Consider the following 17,035-nt stretch of genomic DNA (forward strand, 5'->3'; position numbering starts at 1 on the left):
TGGACGGACTGATGCTAAAGCTGAAACTAATACTTTGGCCACCTGATGCTAAGAACTTTGAAAAGACCCTGATGCTGGGAAAGATTGAAGGCAGGAGAAGGGGATGACAGAGGATGAGATAGTTGAATGGCATCACTGACTCAGTGGGCATGACTTTGAGTAACCTCTGGGAGTTGGTGATGGACTGAGAGGCCTGGTGCGCTGCAGCCCATGGAGTCACAGAGAGTCGGACGTGACTGAGTGACTGAACTGAGCTGAACTGACGGTTGAGATGAGAAATCTGGTGTTGCAGTTGTTGTTCAGTTGTTCTAGGAAATAGTTATTTTTGTCTGCCTGCCTTCAAAGGTTTTTCTTTGTTTTTAGTTTTTGAATTTTTAATTATGATGTGTCCTGGTGTAAATTTCTTTGGGTTTATCTTGTTTTGGTTTTGCTCTGTTTTTTGAATCTGTAAGTTTGTATGTCGTATTTGAGACATCTTTAGCCATCTTTCCTTTATATATTTTTACAGTCTTTCTCTCCTCTCTGGGACTCCAGTGATAAGAATGTTGGATCTTTTGTTATTTGCCCACAGGTCCTTAAGACTCTGTTAGTTTTCTTTCAGTCTTTTCTTTCCTCTGTTTTTCAGATTGGGTTAATTCTATTTTTCTGTCCTCAAATTCAGTGATTCTCTTTATTATGTCTGATTGTATTGAGCCAATCTAGCAACCTTTAAAGTTTTGTTGTAGTGATTTTTAGTTCTGTAATTTTTTTGCTTCTTTTTTTATAACTTTTGTTTATTTACTGAGGTTTTCCATTTTTTTTCCACTTGTTTCAGGAGAATTTAGAATTGATTGCTGAGACATTTTATAATGGTGCTTTAAAATCTTTTTCAAATAATTGTGTAGCATCCAACTCATCTCGGTATTGGCCTCTTTTCTCACTCATGTTGGGATTTCTTTGTCATTTTCTGTTGTGTATTATGTCAGAAGGCTCTGGGCCCTGTTTATATATTTTTTATTTTATCACACAGTCATTCCACTTGGGTTTAGTGTACAGGTCTTCACCTGCTTTTGTAGGCTTTGGTTTTAATGGCAATTTAATTTTCAGAGCCTTTGTGGTTGGCTTGGTTTATCTGATGCTGTCTGGACTCCCACTGGTCCTTGCTGATTGTACCTTAGAGAATAGAAGGCATTTCCTTTTACCAGGTTTCTGGGTGTCTCCAGCTGGGAGAGGGTTGTGGTGGGGTCCTCCTACTGGTACCCACCCCAAACCCCCAATTCTTCCCTGACCCTGTATCTCTGGGTGAGAGAGGAGAGTCTTGGCCCAAACTGAGTTGTTTGTGCTGGCTGGGTTCCTAAGTTTTGACCACTTGCCTCTGCATCTCAAGGTGGAAAAAAAGAGTTTCATATCATACAGGGAAGGAAGAGTTGCCTCCTCTGTCTGGTCTTTGTTGTTGGCTGAGCTTCCAGTTGCCTTCCCTTGCTGGATATCGCAGAGAGACTGCTCTTTAGTTTTGGGGAGGATTATGATTATCTGGTCTACTTTCTGTTGCTGAATTGGTGGTTGGGAATGCCAGTCTGGGTTGCCTTCTTCTGTTGGATGAGGGGATGTAAAGCACTATGATGCTTTTTTGTTTCTCTGGTCCTGGAGTCCCAAACTAGTTAGCGGCCTTCGTTCCAGTTCTCATAGCTTTCTTTTGGTTGTCTCTTTCTGTTATTCCCATGGTTTATACCTGTGCTTGATGTGGAGGGGGCAGGGAAAAAGAGCTATGCCATCTAGACTGGAAGTTCACATTCCTTACTTTTTGTGAACCGGCATCATCTCCACCCAGCAGGTTACTTCAACTTTGAAAAATAATGGTTTATGGCCATGTGCTTTGTGAACTTTTGAGCACAGTATAAATGTTTGCTTCAATTATAAACCATAGTATTAGACCCTAAGGAAACTTTTGGAACATCAGCATAATCATTTCAAAGGGTACCAGAATATATGCTTGCTATTATACTAGACATATATCACATAAACAAATTTTGTAATATAGTTAATTAAAACTGTGAATTCTGGGTAAAGATGTGTTTATTTAAAGGATTATTTGTATTTCAAGTTTTTAATAATTTCAGTACTAGATTGTTGTTGTTCAGTCACTAAGTAGTGTCTGACTCTTTGTGACCCCATGACCTGCTTCACGCCAGGTTTCCCTGTACTTCACTATCTCCCTGAGTTTGCTCAGACTCTTGTCCACTGAGTTAGTGATGCCATCCAACCATCTCATCTTCTGTCATTCCCCTTCTCCTGCCCTCAATCTTTCCCAGCATCAGGATCTTTTCCAGTGAGTCAGCTCTCCGCATCAGATGGCCACAGTATTGGATCTTTAGTTTGAGCAACGGTCCTTCCAATATTCAGGGTTGATTTCCTTTAGGATTGACTGGTTTGATCTCCTTGCTGTCCAAGGGACTCTCAAGAGTCTTCTCCAGCACCACAGATCGAAAGCATCAGTAATACATACTAGTTTTTTAATATTAGTAAACATTTTTTAAAACAATCCTGAAAATGTTGTATTATGCAAACAGGTTAATCTGTTTCTAATTCATTAGTTGAAAAGGAAAGAGAAGATAAAAGGTCCCTCTTTTTACATTCCATGATTTTCTAATTGAGAACAAATTGGCCCAAAATAAGAAAATGTCCATTCAATGTTAGTAGAAGAAGCCAGTGTTTCTAAAGGATGAATAAACTACTAAAGGATTAAATCAACTACTGCTATTTAACTTCTTAAATCAACTACTGCTATTTATTCATTTGACCACCCTGCTCAGCATGTGGAATCTTTGTTCCCTACCATATATTGAACCCATGGTACCTGCAGTAGAAGCATGGAGTCTTAACTATTGGACTATCAGGGAGTTCCCAACTATTACTGTTTTTTTTTTAGAAAATCTTACTAGCATATGGAAACAGTGGCTGACTTTTTTTGGATCCAAAATCACTGCAGGTGGTGATTGCAGCCATGAAATTAAAAGATGCTTACTCCTTGCAAGGAAAGTTATGACCAACCTAGACAGCATATTAAAAAGCAGAGACGTTACTTTGCCAACAAAGGTCCATCTAGTCAAGGCTATGGTTTTTCCAGTGGTCATGTATGGATGTGAGAATTGGACTGGGAAGAAAGCTGAGTGCTGAAGAATTGATGCTTTTGAACTGTGGTGTTGGAGGAGACTCTTGAGAGTCCCTTGGACTGCAAGGAGATCCAGCTAGTTCATCCTAAAGGAGATCAATCCTGGGTGTTCATTGGAAGGACTGATGTTGAGGCTGAAACTCCAATACTTTGGCACCTGATGCAAAGAGCTGACTCATTTGAAAAAACCCTGATGCTGGGAAAGATTGAAGGCAGGAGGAGAAGGGGATGACAGAGGATGAGATGGTAGGATGGCATCACCGACTCAATGGACATAAGTTTGGGTAAACTCTGGGAGTTGGCGATGGACAGGGAGGCCTGGTGTTCTGCAGTTCATGGGGTCCCTAAGAGTCAGACACGACTGAGTGACTGAAATGAACATATTTTGTGAATTGTGTTGTTACTGTAGTTGTAGGGAAATAATTGGGCTCCATTGCAGCCACTTGTTGAGGTATTCTCAGATTGACTTTAATGGCAAAGCTTAGATTTCTAATCAGATTAGAAACCATTTCTTTTATGTGTGAACACACCTCTACATTGTGTTTAGTGTCTTATGGAATTCTGGACGTATGTTCTAGACAGAGGAGATAAAAATGACTGATTCTAGTATTGAATAAGATAAAATTATCAACAGGTGAACTGGCTTTTAATGGACCATTTATGTTTCTAAATGAAAATATTTAATTATATTTCATATTTGAAGTAATAATTCTAGTTCCTGCTTGTTATTTTTGGTTTTTAATAGTATTTTAACATTTTTATTAATAAAGAATTGACACTTTAAATAGCTGAACTTATTTTCAAATGGGTATTTCTGTAATCTCTTCTTTGTTATCCTAAATTATTAGAGTAGAATAATTTTTATAAAAATCAGGTGAACTTAATTTTTTGTTTCTTTACATGGTAACCATTATTGAAGCAGAAGAGATTAAGAAGAGGTGGCAAGAATACACAGAGGAACTATACAAAAAAGGTCTTAGTGACCCAGAAAACCATGATGGTGTGGTCACTGACCTAGACCCAAACATCCTGGAGTGTGAAGTCAAGTGGGCCTTAGGAAGGATTACTGCAAACAAAGCTAGTGGAGGTGATGGAATTCCAGCTAAACTATTTTAAAATCCTAAAAGATGATGCTGTTAATGTGCTGCACTCAGTATGTCATCCAATTTGGAAAACTTGGCAGTGGATTCAGGAAAAGGTCAGTTTTCATTCCAATCCCAAAGAAAGACAGTGCTAAAGAATGTTCAAACTAGTGTACAATTGAGCTCCTTTAACATGCTAGCGGTGTTATTCCGCTAGTAATGCTGAAAATCCTTCAAGCTAGATTTCAGCATTATGTGAACTGAGAACTTCCAAATGTACAAGCTAGATTTAGAAAAGGCAGAGGAACCAGAGATCAAATTGGCAACATCTGTTGCATCATAGAAAAGGCAAGGGAGTTTGAGAAAAACATCTCCTTTGCTTCATTGACTATGCTAAAGCCTTTGGTTTTGTGGATCACAACAAACTGTGGAAAATTCTTAAAGAGATTGAAATATAAGACCACCTTACCTGTCTCCTGGGAAACCTGTATGCAGGACAAGAAGCAATGGTTAGAACTGGACATGGAAAAATGGACTGGTTCATAGTTGAGAAAGGAGTTCATCATGGCTGTATATTGTCACCTTCCTTATTTAACTTATATGCAGAGTACATCATGCAAAATGCTGGGCTGGCTGAATCTCAAACTAGAATCAAGATTGCCAGGAGAATCAACAACCACAGAAAGTGAAGAGGAGCTAAAGCACTTCTTGAAGAGTGTGAAAGAAGAGAGTGAAAAAGCTGGATTAAAACTCAGCATCCAAAAAATGAAGATTATAGCATCCGGTCCCATCACTTCATAGCAAATAGAAGGGGGAAAAAGTGGAAATAGTGACAGATTTTATTTTCTTGGGCTGCAAAATCACTGCTAACGGTGACTGCAGCCATGAAATTAGAAGATGCTTGCTCCTTGAAAGGAAAGCTGTGACAAATGTAGACAGTGAATTAAAAGCAGAGCCATCTCTTTGCCAACAAAGATCTGTATAGTCAAAGCTATGGTTTTTCCAGGAGTTGTGTATGGATGTGAGAGTTGGACCATAAAAAATGGTTGAGTGCTGAAGAATTGATGCTTTTGAATTGGGATGCTGGAGAAGACTTGTGATGAGTCCCTTGGATAGTATGGAGATCAAACCACTCAATCCTTAAGGGAATCAACCTTGAGTATTCATTGGAAGGAATGATGCTGAAGCTCCAGTGCATTGGCCACCTGATGCAAAAAGCTGACTCATTGGAAAATATCCTGATGATGATTTGATGTCATTATCGATGCAATGAACAGAGGTTTGTGCAAACTCTGGAGATAGTGAAAGACAGGGAATCCTGGCATGATGCAGTCCATGGGGTTGCAAAGAATCGGACATGACTTAGCAACAGAACAACAATGATCATTACTGTAGATAGCATTTTAATTTCAAATTTTATTTGCAGTGATCTTATCCTTACTTCAAAGATGTGTTTTTTTTTTGACTCCCAGAATATTGTTAATAGTAACATTAACATTAAATATATTTTAATTGGAAATGACCTCTCCTATTGTGCTATGTTAAAGTAAACATTTATTTGGATGCAGGAAGTCTGGTTGAATTCTTTGCCATGATGGTTAAGTGCTGTGTAACGATGGGTACACAACCTCAGTTTCATGATCTTTTTTTTTTTTTTAATTTTTTAATTGGAGGACAATTTCTTTTCAATATTGTGTTGGTTTCTGCTGTACACTGCCAATCAGCCATACTTATACATATCTTAGCTCCCTTTTGAGCCTGCTCTCTTCCACTCTCTCCATTCCATCCCTCAAAGTCATCACAGAGTGCCAAGCTGGGCTTCCTGTGTTATATAGCAACTCCTTGCCAGCTATCCATTTTTCACATGGTAGTGTGTGTATGTTAATTCTGCTTTCTCCATTTGTCCCTCTCTTTTCTTCCCCCAGTGTCCACAAGTCTGTTCTCCAAATCTGTGTTTCCATTCCTTCCCTGCAAATAGATTCATTAATACTGTTTTCTAGATTACATATTTATTTGTTAATATATGGTATTTGTTTTTCTGTTTCCAACTTACTTCACTTTGTATAAGAGTTTTTAGGTTCATCCACCTCACTAGTGGAGAAGGCAATGGCAACCCACTCTAGTACTCTTGCCTAGAAAACCCCATGGATGGAGGAGCCTGGTAGGCTGCAGCCCATGGGGTCTCAAAGAGTCGGACACGACTGAGCGACTTCACTCACTCACTCACCTCACTAGAATTGACTCAAATTCTTTCTTTTTTATGACTGAGTAGTATTCCATTGTGTATATGTACCACATCTTCTTTATCCATTCATCTGTTGATGGGCTTCTAGGTGGCTTCCATATCCTAGCTGTTGTAAATAGGGTGGCTATGAACATTGGGGTATATGTGCCTTTTTCAGTTGTGGTCTTCTCAGGGTGTATGCCCAGTAGTGGGATAACTGAGTTATATAGTAGTTTTATTCTGGAGTTATAAAGTAATCGCCATACTGTTCTCCATAGTGACTTATATCAGTTTACATTTCCACCAGTGAAACAACTGACAAAAGATTTATTTCCAAAGTATATAAGCAGCTCATACAGCTCAGTATCGGAAAAACAAGAGCCCAATCAAAAAATGGGCAGAAAACCTAAACACACACTTCTCCAAAGAAGACTTACAGATGGCCAGTAAACACATGAAAAGATGCTCAACATCACTAATTATTAGAGAAATGCAAATCAAAACTACAGTGAGGTACCACTTCACACCAGTCAGAATGACCGTCATCAAAAATACACAAACAATACATGCTGGAGAGGATATGGAGAAAAGGGAACCCTCTTGCACTGTTGGTGGGAATATAAATTGATTCAGTTTCATCATTTGTAGAATGGAGACAAACAGTAGTCCCTTCCCAGGTAATTTTTTGTGTAGGATTTTCTTTCTTAACCATGTGGATTGACTACATTGATTGTGAAATTTTTAAGATTTTGGCTTAATTCTTGGTGAAAGTAGAAATAGAAAATCATTCTAGAAAGACTTGGTTAGGGTAGTTTCTGGGATAGTAGGTTTGAATTTGGGGGGTTTCCTTTCCTCCTCAGGATAGATATGGTCATGAAAAGTACACTGTGAGTTCTAATAAATGAATTTTTCAAAGCAGGTAGTGTAAATTAAAAGTACACATATGTCTACTTTGTTACTGAGTCAAAATTCTAAGTGTATTCATAGAAATCTTTTGCCTGAAACAAAGTATTTTTCCTTTACTTTTTTTTTTTAACACTGTTCAGAAAGTATCATTAAATCATAAAAATAAGAACTAATGTAAAAGTAGAATTTGACTGAACACTTTCAAATGTGATTTAATTAAAAATGCTAAGGGACTTGAAGCATTTTTCCTCTCAGATTCTTAAAGCCATCACGGTTGGGTGGTGGTAGTAGTGATGGGAAACGGGAGGGGATAGCACAGTAGACTTTGGAAGGCCTGATTGTGGTGGTGGTTTAGTTGTTCAGTTGTTCGGTTGTGTACGACTCTTTGTGACCTATGGACTGTAGCCCGCCAGGCTTCCCTGTCCATGGGATTTCCAAGGCAAGAATACTGTTTCCTTCTCCAGGGGATCTTCTGGATCCAGGGATCAAACCATAGTGTTCTGCGTTGCAGGGAAATTCTTTATGCCTGAGCCACAGACCATTATGAAGGCTTTGGTTCTGCCACTTAACTAGTTTTGTAACCTTTGGTGAGTTACTTGTAACCTTTGGTCAGTTTTTCCTTCTTTAAAATGTAAATAATATTAGCACCCACATCATAGGTTTGGTTTTTTTATTGAGTTAATATCTGCAGAGATGTAGCAACATTATTGACCAAAGTCCAAAGCATATACTATTCATTGTATTCTTAAATGTGGAACCAACATTAAAAGATCACTTCTTCTCTTTTGGAAAAGTAACAAAGGGAGAACTAATTGATCCCTGCTTTGATTTTCCTGTGATAAATTGCTTAGACTTCAGTTATAACACTTAACACTTTGCGTTATCATCACTAACAATATCTGTTGTGTGTTTATTTACTCTCCAAGCTAGATTAGGAACTCCTTTGGGAAGAGACCACAGTATTTTAATGCGTGTCTGAGAAATCTTAGGTAGTATTGCATATACATATCAGGTGATCAAAAATGTTGATTCAGTTAATGACAGAAATGTCCCAATTAATGACCTGCTGGTAAATACATTGAAATACTGTGGAAGGGTAGTAGCTAATGGTCCTTGCAAGAAATTTCATTTATTTCTTAATATGTGTTTTGTCTTAATTTGATTATACCTGTGCAAGTGATTATAATCACAGAATAATTAGCCAGCAGAGTCTTAAATCAGAAGAGGTACTAAGCAGGAATATTCACTCACTCTTTAAGTAGGGGAAGTGGGGCAGGGAAAGAGGAAGATCTTACCAGATCACTGGGCTTCCCTTGTGGCTCAGCTGGTAAAGAATCCACCTGCAATGTCGGAGACCCGTGTTTGATCCCTGATTTGGGAAAATCCCCTGGAGAAGGGAACGGCTACCCACTCCAGTATTCTGGCCTGGAAATTTCATGGACTGTATAGTCCTCGGGATTGCAAAGAGTTGGACATGACTGAGTGACTTTCACTTTACCTGATCATTAGGTGGTTGTCCAAGTAACTTTATACCTTTCTTTTTGTATTTATAGGGGTTTCCAGCCTGGTAGATGCTTTTCCCAATTCTTAGTGAGGAGTGGCAGAGGAGAAAGAGGGATAGACACACTTGGAAGGAGAAGTGAAATTGGTAGATGATGCTAAATAATTCAGGTTTCTAGAGACAGAGACTGTGTGGTCTGTGAGTTAGGGGAAATTGTGCGTTTCCATGGTAGGAAAGGTTGTGATAGGAAAGACATTACAAAGTTTCTGTGTGTAGATTTAGACTTTGAGGTTATATTATTCAGTGCATCTGGGGGATGTGTGTATTTGGGAGTGAAACATGTTTCCCTTTCCTTCTTGCTTCACTATTTTTGTTTCTTTATCTTTAACATATCTAGTTATAGTTTTGATGTGTGACAGCTTTAATTTAGGGCTTTCAATAAAAAGTGATGCAGGAAAGTAAGTAGGTTTTTTGTGAAAATGTTTTCAACAGAATATTAGCATTTCAAAGTAATAACATCTTGGTTGTTGACTTGATATATCCTATCAACTTTAAAAGACTTGTAATATCAAAGTTTATAATTTGAAGATTTTTTTATTTACTGTATATAGATAGAGTTTACCATGGCTTTTCTGTTCAACTTTATTCCTGTGAACTGTTAGAAATTCTAAAAGTTGAATTTAGTAAAGAATGTACAGTGATGCATAGGAATGTAGTGCAGATATAGTTTTGTTTTACTTTACATATTTTTGGTACTATCTACTAAATAATATAGTTCTATGGCTTTTATCTTTTTGGTGCTAAAGCTATAAAAAATACATATTTAAAAATAGTTATAGGTGATTGCCTGGAGAATCCCATGGAGGGAGGAGCCTGGTAGGCTACAGTCCATGGGGTCGTAAAGAGTCGGACTTTACTGAGCAACTTCACTTTCACTTTCATAGGTAATTGAGAGGAGTGGCATATATGTTCTTTTAAATGCTTGGGAACAAAACGTTGAGGCAGGCAATTAAGAGGTTAGTAGAAATAAATTATTTTAAATAGGTTTTTTGTTGTTGATGATGATGACTAGTTTAGCAACAAAGCTACTGACTGGCTAAGGACTAGAAAATGCTGAATGATCAGAAAGGCTGTGGTAATCCCTTGATGAAATTGTGTTAAACATAACTTTGAATTAATATATTTGGTTGTTTTCTGAAGATTTATAGTTTAATTGTTCTGCTTTTATAATTATAATTTTATTGATTTGCAAGATATTTATTAAGCCCTAAAAATATGTTTGGGTTATTATATAAAATGCTTAATTATTTCTGAATAAAGGTTATATTTGGCCTATTATTTGTATCTAATAAAATTTCAGGTTTCAGTCCTCATTACCTCCATTTCATATACCGGGAAAGCATATCCCAGTTGCAGGAAGAAAATTATATATGTCCAATATCAATGCAGTACCAACATAGAGGGTTAATTTTCTATGTTAGTTGCTAAAAGATTGATTATAGTATGACATTTAAAAAAATCTGTGGACGATTTTAACATTATTAAACACCTTTGTCTTGAAAATTTTAACTACTTAACATTTTTGTAGTTTCAAAAACAAATGTTTTTAATATAATTAGACTTTTGAGATGAGGGAAATGTTACTGTGAGATTTCATCAGGAATAGAACTGTTTGAGTAGTTGAGAACATCAACATATGATTTTAGTGAAGTACATTTTGTGTCCTCCTATTTTAAGTTGTTGATGGTAATTCTAGTTTATTGCCCTGATTTTAAAGAAATCCTAATCCTTAGCTAAAAGTTAAATTTGAAAAAGTCCGATTAGTGCCTGGGTCATTTCTTCATGAAATCATTTAGCACTAATGGGTCATTACAATTGCACTGTTCTAAGTGAACTAACATTATTTAATCCGTGGAAAGAATTTTGTCCAATTTAGCACATTTGGATATAACTGTTATAACTTTTATCTGGCTTTAAGAATGTATCTAATCATGATTTTTTTGAGGGGAATAACCTGTATTTTTGTACTTTTATAGGCTAGAGGGAGGAACCAACAGCTTGGAAATTTGACCACGTGATCTGGCGGGATGGGCATTTTCCTGACCTACTTTGTAAAGGTAATCTAGCACTGTTTCTTCACTCTTACCTGTGATTGATGCCTATATACTTGAACATGAACATACCTGTCACAGCTGTTGGATAGTACTCTGCTCTTCCTGGATAATCCCTTTTCTTTTGTACTTAAATATTCCTGCAATGCAGGAGACCCTGGTTCGATTCCTGGGTGGAGAAGTTCCCCTGGCGAAGGGATAGGCTACCCACTCCAGTGTTCTTGGGCTTCCCTGGTGGCTCAGCTGGTAAAGAATCTGCCTGCAGTGTGGGAGACCTGGGTTCCATTCCTGGGTCAGGAAGGTCCCCTGGAGGAGGGCATGGCAACCCACTCCAGTATTCCTGCCCTGTGAACAGAGAGCCTGGCAGTCTGCAGTCCATGGGGTCACAAAGAGTCAGACACGGCTGAGCTACTAAGCACACAGCACAGCATGAATATTACATAGAGATACCATGATGTGAACATCTATACACAGGAAATAATTGATGTTATTAGTTCTCTTTGTTGAAAACCATTATCTTTTCTCACTTAACAAGATTATTTGCATTTTCTTTTTTAGGCCCAAGGTCCCTTATTTTACGAAGACCCCAAATCCTCTCCTGTCTTGTTGGGCTATGTTGGTACATGTATTAGACCTGTGCTTTTATCTTTTAAAGTGAAAGAAAATTAAACATGAACAGTTTTCAGGGTAATTACATGTGGCACATGTTCTCATGTCATTATTAATGATCGTAACAGTTCTAAGATACTCATCTTCACCAGACACTAGCTCAAATCCAGCTCTTGATCTTGGATTTCCAGCTTATGGAACTGTGAGAAGTAAATGCCTGTTTAAGCCACCTGGTCTTGGATATTTTTGTTTCAGCAAGGAGCCTGTTCTTAATCCATGTGTATCCATGCTATATGCCTGGATGATCACAGTGAACATTCCTCTGGCCTTCAGTTCAGTTCAGTTCAGTCGCTCAGTCATGTCCGACACTTTGCGACCCCATGAATCGCAGCACGCCAGGCCTCCCTGGCCATCACCAACTCCCAGAGTTCACACAAACTCATGTCCATAGAGTCGATGATGCCATCCAGCCATCTCATCTTCTGTCGTCCCTTCTCCTCCTGCCCCCAATCCCTCCCAGCATCAGAGTCTTTTCCAATGAGTCAGCTCTTTGCATGAGGTGGCCAAAGTAATGGAGTTTCAGCTTTAGCATCAGTCCTTCCAGTGAACACCCCGGACTCATCTTCTTTAGGATGGACTGGATGGAAGATCTTGCAGTCCAAGGGACTCTTAAGAGTCTTCTCAAGCACCACAGTTCAAAAGCATCAGTTCTTTGGTGCTCAGCTTTCTTCACAGTCCAGTTCTCACATCCATACATGACAACTGGAAAAATCATAGCCTTGAATAGATGGACGTTTGTTGGCAAAGTAATGTCTCTGCTTTTCAATATGCTATCTAGGTTGATCATAACTTTCCTTCCAAGGAGTAAGCGTCTTTTAATTTCATGTCGGCCGTCACCATCTGCAGTGATTTTGGAGCCCCCAGAAATAAAGTCTGACACTGTTTCCACTGTTTCCCCATCTATTTCCCATGAAGTGATGGGACCGGATGCCATGATCTTCGTTTTCTGAATGTTGAGCTTTGATCCAACTGTTTCACTCTCCTCTTTCACTTTCATCAAGAGGCTTTTAGTTCCGCTTCACTTTCTGCCATAAGAGTGGTGTCATATGCATATCTGAGGTTATTGCTATTTCTCCTGGAAATCTTGATTCCAGCTTGTGCTTCCTCCAGTCCAGCGTTTCTCATGATATACTCTGTGTATAAGTTAAATAAGCAGGGTGACAATATACAGCCTTGACGTATTCCTTTTCCTATTTGAAACCAGTCTGTTGTTCCATGTCCAGTTCTAACTGCTGCTTCCTGACCTGCATGTAAGTTTCTCAAGAGGCAGGTGAGGTGGTCTGGTATTCCCATCTCTTTCAGAAGTTTCCACAGTTTATTGTGATCCACACAGTCAAAGGCTTTGGCATAGTCAATAAAGCAGAAATCTATGTTTTTTTGGAACTCTCTTGCTTTTTCCATGATCCAGCGGATGTTGGCAATTTGATCTCTGGTTCCTGTGCCTTTTCTAAAACCAGCTTGAACATCAGGAAGTTCACAGTTCACGTATTGCTGAAGCCTAGCTTGGAGACTTTTGGGCATTACTTTACTTGCACGTGAGATGAGTGCAATTGTACGGTAGTTTGCACATTCTTTGGCATTGCCTTTCTTTGGAATTGGAATGAAAACTGACCTTTTCCAGTCCTGTGGTCTTTGCTAAGTTTTCCAAATTTGCTGGCATATTGAGTGCAGTACTTTCACAGCATCATCTTTGAGGATTTGAAATAGCTCAAGTGGAATTCCATCACCTCCACTAGCTTTGTTTGTAGTGATGCTTTCTAAGGCCCACTTGACTTCACATTCCAGGATGTCTGGCTCTAGGTGAGGGATCACACCATTGTGATTATCTGGGTCATGAAGCTCTTTTTTGTACAGTTCTTCTGTGTATTCTTGCCACCTCTTCTTAATATCTTCTGCTTCTGTTAGGTCCATACCGTTTTTGTCCTTTATCGAGCCCATCTTTGCATGAAATGTTCCCTCTGGCCTTAGGAATGGACATTTCATTGATTAAACCAGTGGCAATTCTGTTGAATGAGAAACATAACTCTTTTTTTTTTTTTTTACCCCTGGGTTTGGAGCTGTGAAGATAAAAGCTTCTCTTGCCACTACAGGGAAGATTTGCCCAAGAATGGACCAATATAGAGAAGAACAGCATCAAGACATAGCAAAACCAGGTGCTGATATAAGTCCCTAGATCCAGCTGTGCTTGAAGCCTTCTCAGTTGTGTCAACCAATAAATCCCACTTTTAAGTTAAACTACTTTCTGTTCTGTTACTTGCAACCAAAAGAGTCCTGATTAATATGTAAAATGAGGTGAATGACTTGATGGTGACTTAATAAATTGGAACCTTTATAATTATGCATTTGTGTCTGAATAAATGAATATGTCCTAAAAAAATTCTAAGATTCTCATAAATTTTGAGTATTCTTTTAAAATGAAGATCTGAAAATATTTAATGGTCATATTTTAAGATTTCATTTAACATTTTTTACTTCTTCAGTTCAGTTCAGTTCAGTCGCTCAGTCGTGTCTGACTCTTTGCCACCCCATGAATCACAGCACACCAGGCCTCTCTGTCCATCACCAACTCCCGGAGTTCACTCAGACTTACGTCCATCGAGTCAGTGATGCCATCCAGCCATCTCAACCTCTGTTGTCCCCTTTTCCTCCTGCCCCCAATCCCTCCCAATCAGAGTCTTTTCCAATGAGTCAGCTCTTCACATGAGGTGGCCAAAGTACTGGAACTTCAGCTTTAGCATCATTGCTTCCAAAGAACACCCAGGGCTGATCTCCTTCAGAATGGACTGGTTGGATCTCCTTGCAGTCCCAGGGACTCTCAAGAGTCTTCTCCAACACCACAGTTCAAAAGCATCAATTCTCCAGCTCTCAGGTTTCTTCACAGTCCAACTCTCACATCCATACATGACCATTGGAAAAACTATAGCCTTGACTAGACGGACCTTTGTTGGCAGAGTAATGTCTCTGCTTTTGAATATGCTATCTAGGTTGGTCATAACTTTCCTTCCAAGGAGTAAGCGTCTTTTACTTCTTAGTTAGGTTTATTATAAGAGGAATAGTCTCTTAAGCTGTAGAGATTTTTATAAAAAAATTTAAAAAGGCTCTCCTCATTCCCATTCACTGTTAACATTTGTGTATGTGTATGTATCATTCCATGTATTTTCCATACGTATGTATATGTATACATATATTTACATCATCATTATAAAAATGAAATCACAGCATACATATTGTTTAGCAAAATGCCTTTTTTGTTGTTAATTTCTGTACCTTTGCATATAATTCCTTCTCATTTCATTCTGTGTAATATTCCAATATGTCAGTGTACCATAATTATTTTAACTAGCCTCTTATTTATGAATATTTAGGTTTATTTTTTATCGTATTAAATGGGAATATAGTGAATATTCTTGGATACATTTTTGCACATATTTAAAAATACATTTGCAGTATAAATTCCTAAGGGAAAAATTGTTGGGTCAAAAATGTGTACATTTAATAACTTGTGGTTGAATTGCCTAACTAAAAAGGTTGTCCCTATATCAGTAGTCTGGGAAAATGGGAATCTCTTTATCTCTTTGATGATACTAGCTAGTGTCCAACTTTTTAATATTTGTCAGGTTTTTGTTAGTATTTTCAAAATTTCAGTATGAGTTTCAGCATTTTTCCCCCATTGTTATTGGCCATATGTATATTTTTAGTAATCTTTTTGGTCATGTGTTGAGAAGATTGTTTTTACTCAGTTTTTGCATATCTTGATTTTGCTTTTGCCTTGTAGACATTTTAATTTTGTGTGATTGAATTAGTGATGTTTTTATTCATGGTCATGGGTGGGGGAGGCGGTTTCCTGTGTAAGATTTAGAAGGTCTTTGCCACTGATCGTAGGACTCGTTTTTCCTTCCATATTGTAACATCTCTGAAAGACATGAATTTCTGTCTTGTCATAGTTTGGCATTGTTTTTTCTTATTAACATAAAATAGTTGTGTTTCTTAGGATTGGTAGTTTTAGATTCAATGAACTTGAAAAATTGTATGGGTTTTCTATTTTTATGGTTTAAATTGTTTAAAATCTTTTTGATTTATATTGAATATTTTTGGTATAAGCAGTAAATGGAGAGATCAGCTTTACTGTTTTCCAGATGGCTAACCATTTGTCCTCATTGCAGTTATTGAATGATGTGTTTCTTTTCTACATATTTGAAATGCCACATTTATCATATACTGAATTTCCATGTTTTGGGGGAAGGCAGAATCTGTTTCTGAAATCATTTCTGTTCAGTTCATCTGCCTGCTTGTTTTTTGTGCTGATAGTTCTGAGAATTCTGTAAAGGAACTGCTTATAAAGTCAATTTTACATAAATGATTTTTTATTAGAAAGAATAGGATTAGGGCTGTTGAAGAGGTATATGTTCACCATAACAACTAAAAAGATAAAATGCCTGTGATAAATCTAACTTGAGAAAAAAAAGTTTAAACTACTGAGTGATAGGAAAGAAAATATGATTAATTCAAATTTTTGATAGAAATGACAGTTGTCATTTCACTATAGAAATATAATTTATTTTTCTTTATTGATCTAATCTCTTGTGGCCTTGTTGAACTGCTGATTATTATTAGTCCTTGTAACTTTTTTTGTGGGTTTATTAGAAAATTTCTACATATGAAATCACATCACTAGAGGTTTATTTCTTGTTTTCTAATTTAGATATCTTTGCTTAATTGGTTGGTTGATTTTGCCTACTTGGTCTTACTAGTTAGAACCTTTAGTACAGTGTTGAATAAAAGTGGTAAAAATGTACATTCTGGATTTTAGGATAGCATTCAGTATTGAACCATTAAACATGATGTTAGGTTTTTTTAGATACCTTTTATCAGTTTGAGGAAGTTCTCTTCTAGTCTTAGTTTGTTTAGATTTTTTTGGTCATGATTTGTCAAGAGCTTGCTTTTATGTTTATTGAGACAGCCATGTAGCTTTTGTTCTTTATTCTTTTAATATGGTGTATTATATTAATTGATTTTCAGATGTTAAACTAGCTTTGCTTTCATGGGATAAATGTTACTTGGTCTTGGTGTATAGGCCTTTTTTTTAAAAATCTGTTGCTAGATCAGTCTGCTAATACCTTGTAAGCATATTGTATCTGTTGATGAGAGACATTGGAGTGTAGTTTTCATCTGATGTCTTTATATCAAACTCGAACCTTACTGATTGAGTTGGAAGATGTACCCTCTTCCTTTGTTTCATGAAGGAGTTTATGAAGGATCGATATTTCCTCTGTAAATATTTGATGGAATTCATCAGCGAAGCCATTTCTTTTGGGGAGGATTTTTAAATACTAAGTCTGTTCAAATTTTTTGTTTCCTCTTTAGTTAATGTGTCAGTAATATGTGTCTTTT

At 37.5% G+C, this 17,035-nt stretch overlaps 1 protein-coding gene across 6 annotated transcripts in view; it reads left to right on the plus strand.

Annotated features, from left to right (window-relative positions):
• ZNF148 (zinc finger protein 148) overlaps nucleotides 1–17,035 on the plus strand; it is a 148,297-nt gene that overhangs the window by 26,442 nt on the left and 104,820 nt on the right. For 4 of the 6 annotated variants that reach the window (XM_040250249.1, XM_040250207.1, XM_040250227.1 and 1 more), the window contains exon 2: nucleotides 10,901–10,981. The gene's annotated coding sequence lies outside the window, so the exon portion shown is untranslated. Of the gene's footprint in view, nucleotides 1–7,832; nucleotides 7,951–10,900; nucleotides 10,982–13,701; nucleotides 13,798–17,035 lie in introns of those variants that run through there. The other 2 variants (XM_040250241.1, XM_040250217.1) reach the window with 2 other exon arrangements.

Source organism: Oryx dammah, unplaced genomic scaffold (genome assembly GCF_014754425.2).
Source record: "Oryx dammah isolate SB20612 unplaced genomic scaffold, SCBI_Odam_1.1 HiC_scaffold_2, whole genome shotgun sequence".
NCBI lineage: Eukaryota > Metazoa > Chordata > Mammalia > Artiodactyla > Bovidae > Oryx > Oryx dammah.